Source organism: Symphalangus syndactylus, chromosome 13 (assembly GCF_028878055.3).
Source record: "Symphalangus syndactylus isolate Jambi chromosome 13, NHGRI_mSymSyn1-v2.1_pri, whole genome shotgun sequence".
NCBI classification, from domain to species: domain Eukaryota; kingdom Metazoa; phylum Chordata; class Mammalia; order Primates; family Hylobatidae; genus Symphalangus; species Symphalangus syndactylus.
The window spans coordinates 48,906,746-48,921,026 of NC_072435.2; the positions used below are offsets into that span (position 1 = coordinate 48,906,746).

The window sequence follows — 14,281 nt, forward strand, 5'->3', positions numbered from 1 at the left end:
CCAGGCTGGCCTCAAACTTCTGGTTACAAAAAATCTGCCCGCCTCAGCCTCCCAAAGCATTGGAATTACAGGCATAAGCCATCACACCTGGCTATAATATACTTTTACATTTATGATTTAGGCGATGTGTTCTATTTCTGCCAGGTGCGGGATGGTTAAATATCACTGGACCTAACACCTAGGTAATGTGACTCTTGTCTTTTGCATCAGCCCCACAAATTTTGAGAACTGTAACCTATCACTGGGCCAAACACCTAGAACATGGGAAGTGCCCGTCTATGCCCTGCAAACAGGGCTTTAGCCCTACCACTCTCAAGAGCCTCATGACATATCTCTGCATTCATCATCTAGGAGATGTGACTCTTCCCTGCTGCCTGCACTCTGCCCACAGGGAAGACCATAACAACATTTGGCCCAGAAACAGGGTGATGTGTTTTTTTCCCTGGGCCTTGCTCACAGGGAGCATTGTGACATGTCACTGGGACCAGTACCCAGGTGCTATGACTCTGTGACCTGCTGTTAGAACAGGATTGTAACATATCGCTGGCCAAGCACCCAGGTGATGTGACCCTTCTGCCTAGTGTCTGCCTTCAGGGAAAATTGTGACATATACCTGGCCTAGCACCAAAGTGATGTGACTCTCCTCTACTCTTCTCTACTGCTTGAGATCTGCCCAATAAGAAATTGTGATGTATCACTGGGCCCAGCACCTAGGTTCTGTGACTCTCCTCCCCTGCCTGGGCTGTACATACATTGCTATATTGACATATCGCTGAGTGCAATGTCTAGGTAAATTGATTCTCCTGTATGAGCCCTGACCACAGGGGGATTATTACCTATCATTTTGTTAGTCACCTAGGTGATATGATTCACTTTTTCTGCCTGAGCCCTGCAAAAAAGAATAGTGACTTATCACTGGATCCAGCACTTAAGTGATGTGACTGTCCTCTTTTACCTGGGCCTTGCGTATTTTCAGTATTATGACATATTGCTAAGTCCAACACCTAGAGGATGAGAGACTTTTCCGTCAGCCCTGACTATAGGGGGCTTTTTGATATTTCTCTGCATCTATCACTTAGTGGATGTGTCTTTCTTCTGTTTGTGCTTTGCCTTCAGGGAAGATTGTGACATAACGCTGAGTTTAGCAACCAAGTGATATGTCTTTCTAGTCTGGACCTAGCCCACCAAGGAGCATTGTGACATATTGCTGGTTCCAGAAGCTGTTTGGTGTGACTATATTGACCACGCCCTGCTTTTAGAAGGGAATTGTAACATATCGCTGGCCAAGCATGCAGGTGATGTGACTCTCCTGCTTGGTCCTTGCTTTCAGAAAAGACTGTGACATCTCCCTGGCCCAGCACCCAGGTGATGTGAAAATACTGCCTGGGCTCTTTCCTCAGGGGTATTGTGACACCCTGCTGGGCCCAGCACATAGGGGATGTGACTCTCCTCACTGCTTAGACTCTACCCAAGGAGAGATTTTGATGTATCACTATCCCCAGCACCCAGATGATGTGACTCTCCTCTTATGCTTGTGCCCTGCCTACATTGGGTATTGTGACATATGTCTGGGTTTATCACCGAGTTGATGCAACTCTCCTGCATGGGCTCTGTCCACAGGGGTATTATGACATATTTTTTCATTCATCCCCTAAGTGATGTGCCTCTTCTCTTCTGCCTGGGCCCTGCCAAAAAAGGGGATTGTAACAAATCACTGGAACAAGAACCCAGGTAAGGTAACATACTTATTTTGCCTGAGCCCTGCATATTTGGGTATTGTTTTAATATCACTGGGCTCAACACGTAGTGGATGTGGGGCACATGCATGGACCCTGCTCACAGAAGGCCTTGTGACAAATCTCTGCATCCATTAACTGAAAGATGTGACTGTCCTCTTCCACCTTCACCCTGCTTACAGGGAAAATAGTGACATGTTGCTGGGCCTAGAAACCAAATGATGTGTCTCTTTTGCCTGAACCTTGTCCACAGGGAGAATTATCACGTATCACTGGGCTCAGCACCCAGGTCATGTTACTCTTCTGCCTGGTCATTTCCCTCAGGGAATATTGTACACATCTCTGGCCCAGCACCCAGGTGATGTGACTCTCTTGCTCACTACCTATGCACACATGTGGATTTGTTACATATATACATGTAATATGGCTCACAAGTAATATGATGACTTTCATATCTTGAACCAGCCAATTGTTGAGATACTGTCTCCCATAGCTAGGCTTAGGAAAATGGGTATGATTCTGGATCTCCTATTTTTACGCAGGTCAGAGGGGATTACCACTCTCTCATATATGGTATAAAGCCATTGAATTGTACACAATATGTCACCACAGAGCCCAGTCTACAGGTGAGGTTGACTTGCACATATGCACAATCCATCAACTGTTAAAATTGTAACCCTCACAGATGGACAGACCTCACTTGTGAATCTTACACATGGATGCAGTTCACAGTTGGATTTGTGACTGTCATATGTGAGCATCCAGCCAGATTTGAGATAGTGAAACATCTTTAAATGCAGCTCATAAGAAGATGAGGGCTCTCCTATCTGGACCCAGAACATTGGAGAGATGTTGACTCTCCTACCTAAGTTTAGGGACACAGATACAATCCTACCTAGGTTTAGGGACACAGATACAATTGTAGGTTCATGCCAGCAAGAAAGTCTCAGACTGGATTGTGACTCTCATTCAAACTGTATAAAGCCCTAGACCCACCACCTAGGTAATGTAAGTCTTCTCTTTTACCTGGGCCTCTCATATTTTAAGTATTGTAACATATTGCTAGGCCCATCACCTAGAGTATGGGAGGCTCTTGCCTAAACCTTACTCACAGAAAGCCTTGTGACATAACTCTGCATACATTACCTAGGAGATGCAACTTTCTTCTGCTTGCACCCTACCCATAGGAGAAATTGTGATATATTGCTAGGAGCAGCACCCAGGTGATGTGGCTCTCCTGCCTGGTCTCTGTCCTTAGGGAATGTTGAGAAATATCTCTAGATCCAAACCCACATGGTGTGACTCTCCTGCTCATTCACTATGCACAGGTGGGATTGTGACATATATCTTTACTCAGGTAACACATGTGATAATGACCCTCATTCCTCAAACCTGCCAATAGGAGAAATACTGTCTTTTGTAGGTAGGCTTAGAAAAATGGGCAAAGTCCTTGGTCTCCTCTTTGTACAAATATCATGGAGGTTTATCACTCTATTGCATGTGCTATAATGCACTCAGCTGGTACTGAGAGTGTCAACACAGGGAACAGCACACAATTGAAGTTGTGTTTTATATATTTACACTGTGGTAGTCATTAAAATCATCACCCTCACACATAGACTGAGCCCACTGGGGTGTCCTGAACCCCAAATGCAGATGCGATCTACAGTTGCAATTGTGACATTACATTCAGCCTCTGTTAAGATAGTGATTCATTTCTAAACCCAAATCATTGGTAGGGAAAGACTTTTCTATCTGGAACCCACCAATCGAAGAGATGTTGACCCTCATATCTGGGTGTAAAGCCACAGGTAAAATCATGAATCCATACTAGTATGAAGGTTTCAGAACAGATTGTGACACTCGTGCATACCACATAAAACTCTTGTGTGGTACAAAGAGTGTCCTAACAGGGCCCAGCAATCAGATGAGATTGTAACCCAGCTGATAGTAACTATTGTCATCCTCCCACATGAACACAGCCCTCTTTTGAAGTTCTTAATTTCACACCCTGTGGCAGTGGAAAGTTGGAAAATTGACTATCATCCATGGATCCAATCCACAGATGGGTTGGTTAATCGCAAACATTCAGCACACATGTGAGGCTGTGACTCCACAAAGAGGACACAGTTTGCAGGAGGGATTGAGGCTGTCATATATGGATCTACTCTCTCATTGAGATTGTGTGACTCCTGTTTTTAGAGCCAACATACAGGAGGTGTTGACTCTCATAAATAAAACCTAGATGGGTTCAAGATTGTCAATCACATCCCTGGACCATCCTAGGTGTGATTGTGACATAAGCCTCTGCCCAGGACCTTAGTAATTTGATTCTCTTGCTTGGGGTCAGACAACAGACAACAGATGAAAATATGACACATCCTTGGACCCAGCACCTAGGTGATGTGACTTTATTCTTTTGCTGTTGCACCACCCACAGAGAGTATTGTGACATGTCAAAGTGCTCTGTAGACAGGTTATGTGACTCTCCTGCCTGTGTCCAGACAACATTGGCCATTGTGACATATTGCAGGGTCCGATATGTGTGTACCCAGGTGATGTAACTTTTATGACTGGGTTCTATCTACAGAGGGCATTGTTACATATTTCTGTGCTCATCACTCAGTTGATGTGACTCTCCTCTCCTGCCTGGGCCATGCCTTCAGGATAGTGGGAGATAGGGAGAGTCACTTATTGCTAGGCCCAGAACACAGGTGATGTAATACTTCTTCCTAGTCTCTTTCCACAGGAGTTACTATGATATATCATTAGGCCCATTACCTAGATGATGTGACACTCCTTTTTTTTCTGAAACTTATGCACAGTGTGGATTGTGAAATATCACTTGGCTTAGCACCTACATGGTGTGACTCTTTTCTCGTGCCTAGACCTTATCTGCTGGGTGGGTTGTGACATAGAGCTGGGCCCAGTCACTAGGTTATGTGATTCTCCTCTTTTTCCTGAGCCCTACCCACAAGACGCATTAGGACATATCTCTGGGCCATTCACCTTGGTGATGTGAATCTACTTCCTGGGACCTCCGCTCAAGGGATATTGTGAAATATTGCTGGACCCAGCACCTAGGTGATATGACTCTCCTCTTTTGCCTGGGCACTGCATACATGTGTATTGTAATATATAGCTAGGTTAAACACCTGGGTGATGTGACTTTCCTGCATGATCTCTGTCCATAGGAATATTATGACATACCATTTTGTTCATCACCTCGGTGATGTGACTGTACTCTTTTTCCTGAGCCATGCAAAAAGAAGAGATTGTGACATATCACTGGACTGAGCACCTTGATGATGTGACTCTCCTCTCTTGCTCGGGTGTCACATATTGTTATTGTGACATACTTCTGTGACCAACAGCTATGGGTAGCAAAACTTCTGTCTGGACTCAGCCCAAGGGGGCCTCATGACTTTTTTAAAAGAAAAGATAGGTGACTTTAAAAATGTGACTGTCTTTTTCCGCCTGCACCTTGCCCTCAGGGAAGATTGTGGCATATTGCTGAACTAAGCAACCTAGTAATGTGTCTCTTCTGACTGGGGTTGGCCCACAGTCAAACACAGTCACAATTGTGACATATCACTGGGCCCAGCACCCAGGTGATGTGACTCTGCTGCCTGTTTCCAACATTCAAGAGAGGATTGTAATATATCCCTGGCTAAGAACTCATGTGATTTGACTCTCCTGCCTTGTCCCTCCTCAGAGAAGATTGTGACATATCTTCAGCCCCAAACCCAGGTAATGTGACTTCCCTGCTTACACCCTATTCAGGGGATAATTTATTACATATATCCTGGCCCAGCTCACAGGTGTGATGCCAATTCTTATACCTCAAACAAGCCAATAGAAGAGATACTGTTTCTCACAGCTAGGCTTAGGAAAACTGGTAAAATACCTGTGTCTCCTCTTTGTATGAAGGTCATAGAGAACTACCACACGCTTGTATATGGTATAAAGCTCTTGAATGGTACAGAGAGTGTTCACATGTCCCAAAACAAAGGGGATATTGTATGTCTTATATACACACCCAGCCACCTGTTAGGATTATCACCCTAACACCTGGATACAGCCCATTGGTGAGGTCTTGTGTCTCACATGCAGACGTGTCCAAAGTTGGGATGGTGACTCATTTCTAGACCCAGCTCATAAACAAGTGAGGACTTCTCTGTCTGGGCGCAGTTAATTTGAGAAATAACTTTGCTACCTGGGCTTAGGGAGCAGCATAAACGTTTCAGGGCAAATTGTGGCTCTCATTCCTATTCTACAGTGATGTTGGGTAGTACAGAGAATGTCCTAATGGGGTTCAGCACATAGGTGAGATTGTGATAGTGATATCCACACCCAACTGACAGTAAAAATTGCCATCTTTCCTCATGATTACAGCCCACTGTTCAGGTTTTGAATCTCATAACCAAAGGCAGTTGAAAATTAAAACATTGTCTCTCTTTTGTGGACCCAGTACACAGTGGGGTTGGTGACTCTCAGACCAAAATTCAGCACAGTTATGAGGCCATCACTCCACTAAGAAAACAGAATTCACAGAACAAATTGAGACTGTCATGCACAAATTCAGCCCACCACTGAGATTATGACTCATTTACTTAGACCCAACAGATAGAAAGTGTTGACTCCTATACCTAGAACTGGGACATGTGTAAGATTGTTCATCTTTTCCTCAGACTTTCCTGCAGAGTGATTCTGACATATTCCTCTCTTTGGCATCTGAGTGATATGACTCTTGCCATGGCCTAGCCCACAGATGGGATTGTGATGTGTTGTTGTACCCAGCACCTAGGTGATGCGACTCAATTTTTCTGCCTTGGCACTGTACACAAAAGATATTTTGACATATCTCTGGGGTATGTACCCATGTTACATGACTCTCCTGCCTGTGCCCTGTCCACAAATTATCATGAAATATTGCTGGGTCCAACACCCAGGTGATGTAACTCTCATGCCTAGGCCCTGCCAGCAGGCGACATTGTCACAAATCTCTGTGCCAATAACCCAGGTTATGTGACTCTCTTTTTTTTGCCTGGTCCCTGCTCACAGGGGGCATTATGACATATTGCTGAACTCAGCAACTAACTGATGTGAATCTCCTTTCTAGTTTTTACCCACAGGGGAGATTGTGACATATCACTGGGCCTCAAACTAAGGTGATGTTACACTTTCATTTTTGAACTGTACTCAGAAGGCGTTGTGACATATTCCTGGGCCCAGCACCAAGGTGATAGAGTCTCGTGCCTGCACTTTGCCCACAAATGGCATTGTAACATATCTTTAGACCTATCAACTATTTGATGTGACTTATTTTTTTAAAGTGAAAGCAAGTTTATTAGAGAAGTAAATAAAAGAATGGTTACTCCATAGATAGAGAAGCCCTGAAGGCTGCTCGTTGGCTCCTTTTATGGTTATTTCTTGATTACATACTAAACAAGGGATGAATTATTTGTGAGTTTTCCAGGGAAGGGATGGACAATTTCCAGAACTCAGGGTGCCTTCCCTTTTTAGACCATATATGATACCTTCCTAGCATCGCCATGACATTTGTAAAGTGTCATGGTGCTGTTGGGAGTGTCTTTTAGCATACTGATGCATTATATTTGGCGCATAATGAGCAGTGAGGACAACCAGAGGTCACTTTCATTGCCTTTTTCTTTTGGTGGGTTTTTGCTGTCTTTTGTACTGCATTGTCTTTTATCAGCAAGGTCTTTGTGAATGGTACCTTGTGCTGACTTCTTGTCTTATCCTGTGACATAGAATGCCTAATCTTCTGGGAGCACAGGAATTGGGTTAATTCCTTTCTTTTTGAGGTCTCAAGATAACTTGGGGCTCTTGGGCCTGTCAGAATGTGACATTCCTTACTTGCACAGGTCAGTAACCCTGCACAGGGACTGTATAGACAAGATAGAAGGCCAATTTTCCCAAAGGGCTTCTACTGGCTCTACAAATCAAGTGTGATTTCTCAAAGACCATGATTCTAGTCAAAGCCTTGGTAAAATAACCTGTGTCTCCCATTGTGTCCTGTTGCAAATGAAAACATGCTTATTGCACTTATGCAAATAACTATATTGCCATAAATTAAGAATACTCACCAATATCTTTGTACATTCTGGAGAAATCAGGGAGAGAGAAACAAATATACTCCAAATTATGTTTATAGGAGTCTATTTTCCTCAATTGTTAAAAGCTGTAAATAACTCAAAAGTGCTCTTGACTCTGAAAAACAAAGGATCCACAACATTTTAAGAAAAAGCCAAAATATATTACTTCCATCTTTTATTCAGTTCATGCAGTAAACTCTTGTTCTGCTTGATATTTATTAATATTTCAGCTTTCCATGAGAGTCTTGAAAGTTTTTCTCCTGTTCTAATTTTGCAGTCTTCAAAGTTATCAGAAATTTGCATTTGAAAGCACCCATTAATGTTCCATAGCAGACTATAAATTATCTTTTGAAAAGGATTAAAAAAAGACAATTATCTGTGGGTGACAAAAAAGGTCTTCAGACAGCCATTATTAAAGCCACAATTGACTAGAAATATTGGTTACTCTTGTGGAATAAACAATTTTACATAACAATTATAACCATTAGTAGCGTACTATACACTAAGTTATATCAGACTTACAGGAGTTTTCTATAATTTCAGAACACTCACCAATGACATATTTATACAAATACAACCCTAAGAAAGCCAAATACTATTTCATATTTGACAATACTTTCTGTATAACTTTTATACCAAATAAATAGAATATGTCATTTTTGGACTTTAGATGACCTAGTATCTATAAGATTAATTAGGTCAGAAAAGACAAAATTTATAATTTAATTTTGGAAAGTTTTTCAAACAAAGGTTTAAAACATTTTATATTATAAAATCAAATCCCAGGTCACCTATGTCATTCATTTAGCCAAAACAGTAACTTTTCTTTTTAAAAATTTTTTAAAAGCCCAAAACCTTTACTTATTAATAGAGGAAAGACTTAGCTTTCCAAACAGTCTGTCTCGTCTGTTTTCCTGTACTTTATTCAAAAGACAAAAGTCTTTCATTTTTTAAATATAACATGAAAATCTTGTTCAAGAATGGAAGCCTATATTTCACCTTTGTGTTAGTATAGTAATGATGCCAAAGTTGTTAATAAAATCTTATATACAACATATCAAATCTTAATTAGTTTGACTATAAGGTAAGATTCTCAGAAATCTTTTACAACCCTTTAAAATTTTTGTTAAAGGGCAAATGTGTGCTCTAAAAAAACCTGTTGTTATTTTATTCCAATGTTCAACTTATGGAAAAGCTGAATAATATCTATTTAACTTTAGCCAGTATGTTCACACACAGAATTTTTTTATGGGATTAAATTTTTAAAAACCTTCCACAACTTGCTCAAACCTTCAGGTTTATTCTAACTTAAAACAACCCTTTAGATCTCTAACCTAGGCCCCAAAATTAACATCCTTATGCCTTTTTATAATCTTATACTGAAAGCACATTCTATTTTTCTTACACACCTTGCATGTAAAGCCATTTTTATTTCCCAAAGATTACTTATGTCACAAGAACTAAAAGGCATTCACACATGGATACAGTTCACTGGTGAGGTCTTCAACCTCATATGTGGATGGAGTTCAGTTGGAATTGTTACTTTCATATGTGAACATCCAGCCACTATTGGGATGGTGATTCATTTCTAAACCCAGCTCATAGACAGTTGAGAAACTTCTATCTGGACCAAATCAATTGAAGAGATGTTGACTCTCATGAATGTGCTTAGGGCCACAGGTACAATCATGGGTGCATACCAGCACACAGGTCTCAGAGCAGATTTTGACTCTTATGCATATCATATAAATACCTTGAATGGTAGAGAGAGTGTCCCCACAAGGCCCAACACACAGGTAACGTTGTGATTATCCTACGCACAGGTGGCCAATAGTAAAGACTATCATTCTTCCACATGAATACAGCCCACTGTTGAGGTTCTGAATCTCCCACCCAGAGGCAGTGGAAAGTTGGAGAATTAACTCTCATACATGGATCTGATCCATAGGTGAGTTGGTGACTCTCAGACTAAGACTCCCAACAACAGTGAGGTTGTGACTTCACTAAGGGAACACAGTTTTCAGGAGAGATTTAGTCTCTTGTGTACAAATTCAGTCCCCTGTTGAGATTGTGACTCACATACTTAGCCCAAACCTGCAGGTGTTGACTCTCATACCTGGAAATGGAATGTGTGTGGGATTAATCTAATCCCTGGACCTTCCTATAGGTGTGAATCTGACATATGCCTCTGCCCAGAATCTGAGTGATTCTCCTGCCTGGGTCCAGCCTTCAACAGAGATTATGACATATCACTTGGTCCAGCAATTAGCTGATGTAACCTATTCTCCTGCCTTGGCTCTGCCCACAGAAGGCATTGTGATGCATTGCCAGGCTCTGCACCCAGGTTATGTGATTTCTGCCTGTGCCTTGACCACACTGGCTATTTTGACATATTGCACTGTCCAACACCAGGTGATGTTACTTTTCCACCTGGGCTGTTCCAACAGGGGACATTATAAAATATCTCTGTGCCCATCACTTATGTGTTTTGACTTTCTTCTCCTGTATGGTTTCTGCTCACGGGAGGAATTGGGACATATCCCTGGGCTTAGCACCCAGTTGATGTGACTCTTCTTTTTTTTCTATGTTCTGCTCACGCAAAATATATTGACTTATTGCTGGGCCCAACACCAAGGAGCTGTTACTCTTTCACTTCGGCCCTACCCTCAAAAGGCATGGTGACATATTGCTGGGCCCAACACGAAAGAGATTTGAGTCCTTTGCCTGGACCCTGCTTACAGGGGGCATTGTGATATATCTCTGGGCCCATCGACTATTTGATCTGAATCTCCTCTCTTTCCTGGGCTTTGCCTATAGTAGACATTGTGATATATCTCTGGGCTCTGCTCCCAGCTAATTTGACTTGCCTCTTCTGTCTGGGCCATGACTACAGATAAGAGTGACTTATCAGGAGCCAGCATACAGTGATGTGGTTCTTCTTCCTGCTCTCTGCCCACAAGCATCATTGATACATATCTGTGGTTCCAAAATGTACATAATGTGACTCTTTTTTGGGTGGGAAGGGACATGTCCACAGAGGGGATTTTGATATATTGCTTGGTACAGCATTTATGTTATTTGACTCTCCTCTTATGGTTAGGTCCTACTCTCTGGGGTAATTGTGACATATATCTGGCTGCAGCCCCTAGGTTTTGTGGCTCTCCTCTTTTTCATGATTCCTACTCATAGCATGCATTGTGACATATCTTTGGTTTTCTCACCTAGGTTATGTGACTTTCTTGTCTTTGCCCTTCCATCAGAGAGTATTGTGACATATTGCTGGGTCTATTATGTAGGTGATGTGTCTCTCTTCACCTGCCTGTGCACCACCCAAAAGGGACATTGTGAAATATCTCTGAACCAATTTCCTACATAATGTGCCTCTTCACTGCTGCCTGAGAAATGCCCCCAAAGGGGACTGTGACATGTCTCTGGGCCCAGCACCTGAATGTTGTGACTCTCCTGCCTGGACTCTACCTAGAGAAAATATTATGATATGTCACTGGGCCCTGCACATAAATGATGTTACTCCCCTGCCTGGGCCTTGCTTATAGAGGGGATTGAGATATTTTCCGGGTGAAGAATTCAGGTGATGTCACTCTCATTTCTCAGCCTTTCCTGCAGGTAAGATTGTGACATATTACTCAGCCCAGCACACAGATGAAATTTTTCCTTTTGTATGCAAACCCAGCCAAAAGGTGCTATTGTCACCATAACACATGAATAAAGACCACTGTTGAGGTCCTGAATCTTATATGTGAACACATCAACAGTTGGAATTGTGACTGTCATATGTATTTCTTGCCAGAAGTGGGATGGTGACTTATTTCTGGATTCAGCTCACAGGAATGGTGATAACTCTCATACCTGGACGAAGCCGATAAGAGAGATGTTGGCTCTGGTAGCTAGGCTTAGGGGTCTGGGTCTTTTACTTGTAAGAAGGTAACAGAAGATTATGACACTTACACATATGGTATAAAGCTCTTGGGGAATACAGAGTGTCATTACAGGGCCCAGTCCACAGGTGAGATTGTAACTCTCCTATACGCACTTAGCCAACAGTTTGAATTGCCACCCTCACATATAGACCGAGCCCATTGGTGAAGTCCTGAATCTCACACATGAACCTATTCCACCATTGAAATTGTACTGTCATATATGGATTCAGCCACAGGTTGGATGGTGACAAATTTCTGAACCCAACTCACTTGCACAATGAACCCAGCTAATAGAAGATGTGTGGACTCTTAGGCTTAGGGCAAGAAGCAAGGTTTTGGGTTTCTCACTTGTATGAAGGTCACAGAAAATTATCAAATTCACTCATGTTGTATAATGCCCTTGGGTTGTACAGAGAGTGTCATTACATAACTCAGCACAAAGTGGAGATTGTGACTTTCAAATGCACGCCCAGCCAAGAATAAGAATTGTGATCCAAACACATAGACAGAACCCACTGGTGAGGTCTTGAATCTCACTCTAAGATGAGTCCACAGTTTGAATTTTTAATGTGATGTGTGGATTCAGCCACAGGTAAGAGGGTGACTCATTTCTGAACTCAACTAAGAGGCACAGTCATGATTTTCATGCCTGGATGCAGCCAATATGAGAGGTGTTGACTCTCATACCTGGACTTAGGAAAAGAGGTAAGATTGTGAGTTTATACAGCACTAAACTCTCAGAGGGGATTGTGACTCTCACCCAAACAATGTAAAGCCCTATGGAGGTAAAGAGAGTGTCATAAGAGGACCCAGAACACAACTGAAATTGTGATTCTTATATGCACTTCCAGCCCACAGTAAAAAGTGTCACCCTCCCACATGAATAGAGACCACTGTTGAGCTTCTGATTTTACATCTGGATGCAGTTGAAAAGTGGAGTTGTGATTCTCATTTGTGGATTTTGTCCACAGGTAGATGATGACACTAGGATCAGGGTTCATCACACTGGTGAGGCTTTGACTCTAATACCAGGACATGGTCTGCAGGTGGAATTGGGACTCTCATGCATGGATTCAGTCCATCATTGAGATTGTGACTCATGTACTTGTATGCAACTCACAGGAGGTGTTGACTCTCCTACTTGAAGCTGGGACATGTGTGGAATTGTGCATCTTAGCCTTGGACCTTCCCACAAGTGTTGTGACATATATTTTGCCTAGCATCTGAGTAATTTTATTCCCCTGCCTGGGCCCAGCCCTCAGAGGGGATTGTGACAGATACGTGGGTCAAACACCTGGGTGATGTGACTCTCATGCTTGAGCCCTACCCACAGAGGGTGTTGTAAAATATCACTGGGCCCAGCACTTAGGTCATATGACTCTTATTTTCAGCCAGAGCCCTGCCCACAAAGCCATTGTGAAATACCACTGAGCCCAGCACCTCAGCGATGTCACTGTATGGCCTGGGCCCTGCCCACAGTAGGTATTGTGATATACCTCTGAACTCATTACCTAGGTGATGTGACTCTCCTCTTTTGCCCGCATTCTGTCCCCACAAAATGGACTGTGACGTACCACAGGTCTTAGCACTTAGGTGATATGATTCTCCTCTTCTGCCTGGGCACTAGCCATAGGAGAGATTGAATCATTTTACTGAGCCCAGATTGCAGGTGACGTGACCCTCTATCGTAGGCCTACCCACAGGAGGTATTGTGGTGTATCTCTGTGGCCATAATTTAGGTGCCGTGACTCTTCCATTCTCTCTAGGCCATGCCAGTTGAGGGGGATTGTGACATATTTTTGGACCAGCACAAAGGTAATTAAAAACTCCTGCCTAGGCCATTCCCATAGAAGGCTTTGTGACATATCACTGGTCACAGCACACAGGTAATTTAACTCTCCTTCCTGGGCCCTGCCCATAGGGGATATTTTAACATATCTTTAGCCCAGCACTTAAAATATGTGACCTTCCTAGCTGGTTTCTTTTCCACAGGTGAGAATTTCACATATAACTGCACCCAGCACACAGGTGAAATTGTGACTCTTGTATGCTCATCCAGCCAACAGTTATGAGTGTCATCATTGCACATGAACAGAGAAGTCTGATGAGGTCCTGAATCTTGTACACGGACACAGTCCACAGTTAGAATTTTGACTGTCACGTGTAGATCCAGCCACAGGTATGATGTTGACCTATTTATGGAGTTAGCTCACAGGCGCAGTGATAACTCTCATCCTTTGACCCAGCCAATAAAAGAGATGTTGACTCTTACAGCTAGGCTTAAGGAAACTAATAGGGTCCTGGGTCTCCTACCTGTATGAAAGTCACAGAAGATTATGACACTCATGCATATTGTATAAAGCCCTCTGGTGGTACAGATTCATCACAGGGCCCAGCACACAGGTGAGATTATGACTTTGTTATGCAGACACCGCTGACAGTACCATCACCCTCATATATAAACAGAGCCCACTGGTGAGGTCCTAAA

The 14,281-nt window shown here is 42.8% G+C and overlaps 1 long non-coding RNA gene across 1 annotated transcript; it reads left to right on the forward strand.

Annotated features, from left to right (window-relative positions):
* The first annotated feature begins 1,647 nt into the window (after positions 1-1,647).
* On the forward strand, positions 1,648-13,854 carry LOC129459838 (uncharacterized). Its single transcript, XR_008650083.1, has 3 exons — positions 1,648-1,731; positions 2,279-2,362; positions 13,786-13,854. It is a non-coding gene; the product is annotated as an uncharacterized lncRNA (long non-coding RNA).
* Positions 13,855-14,281: the final 427 nt, after the last annotated feature.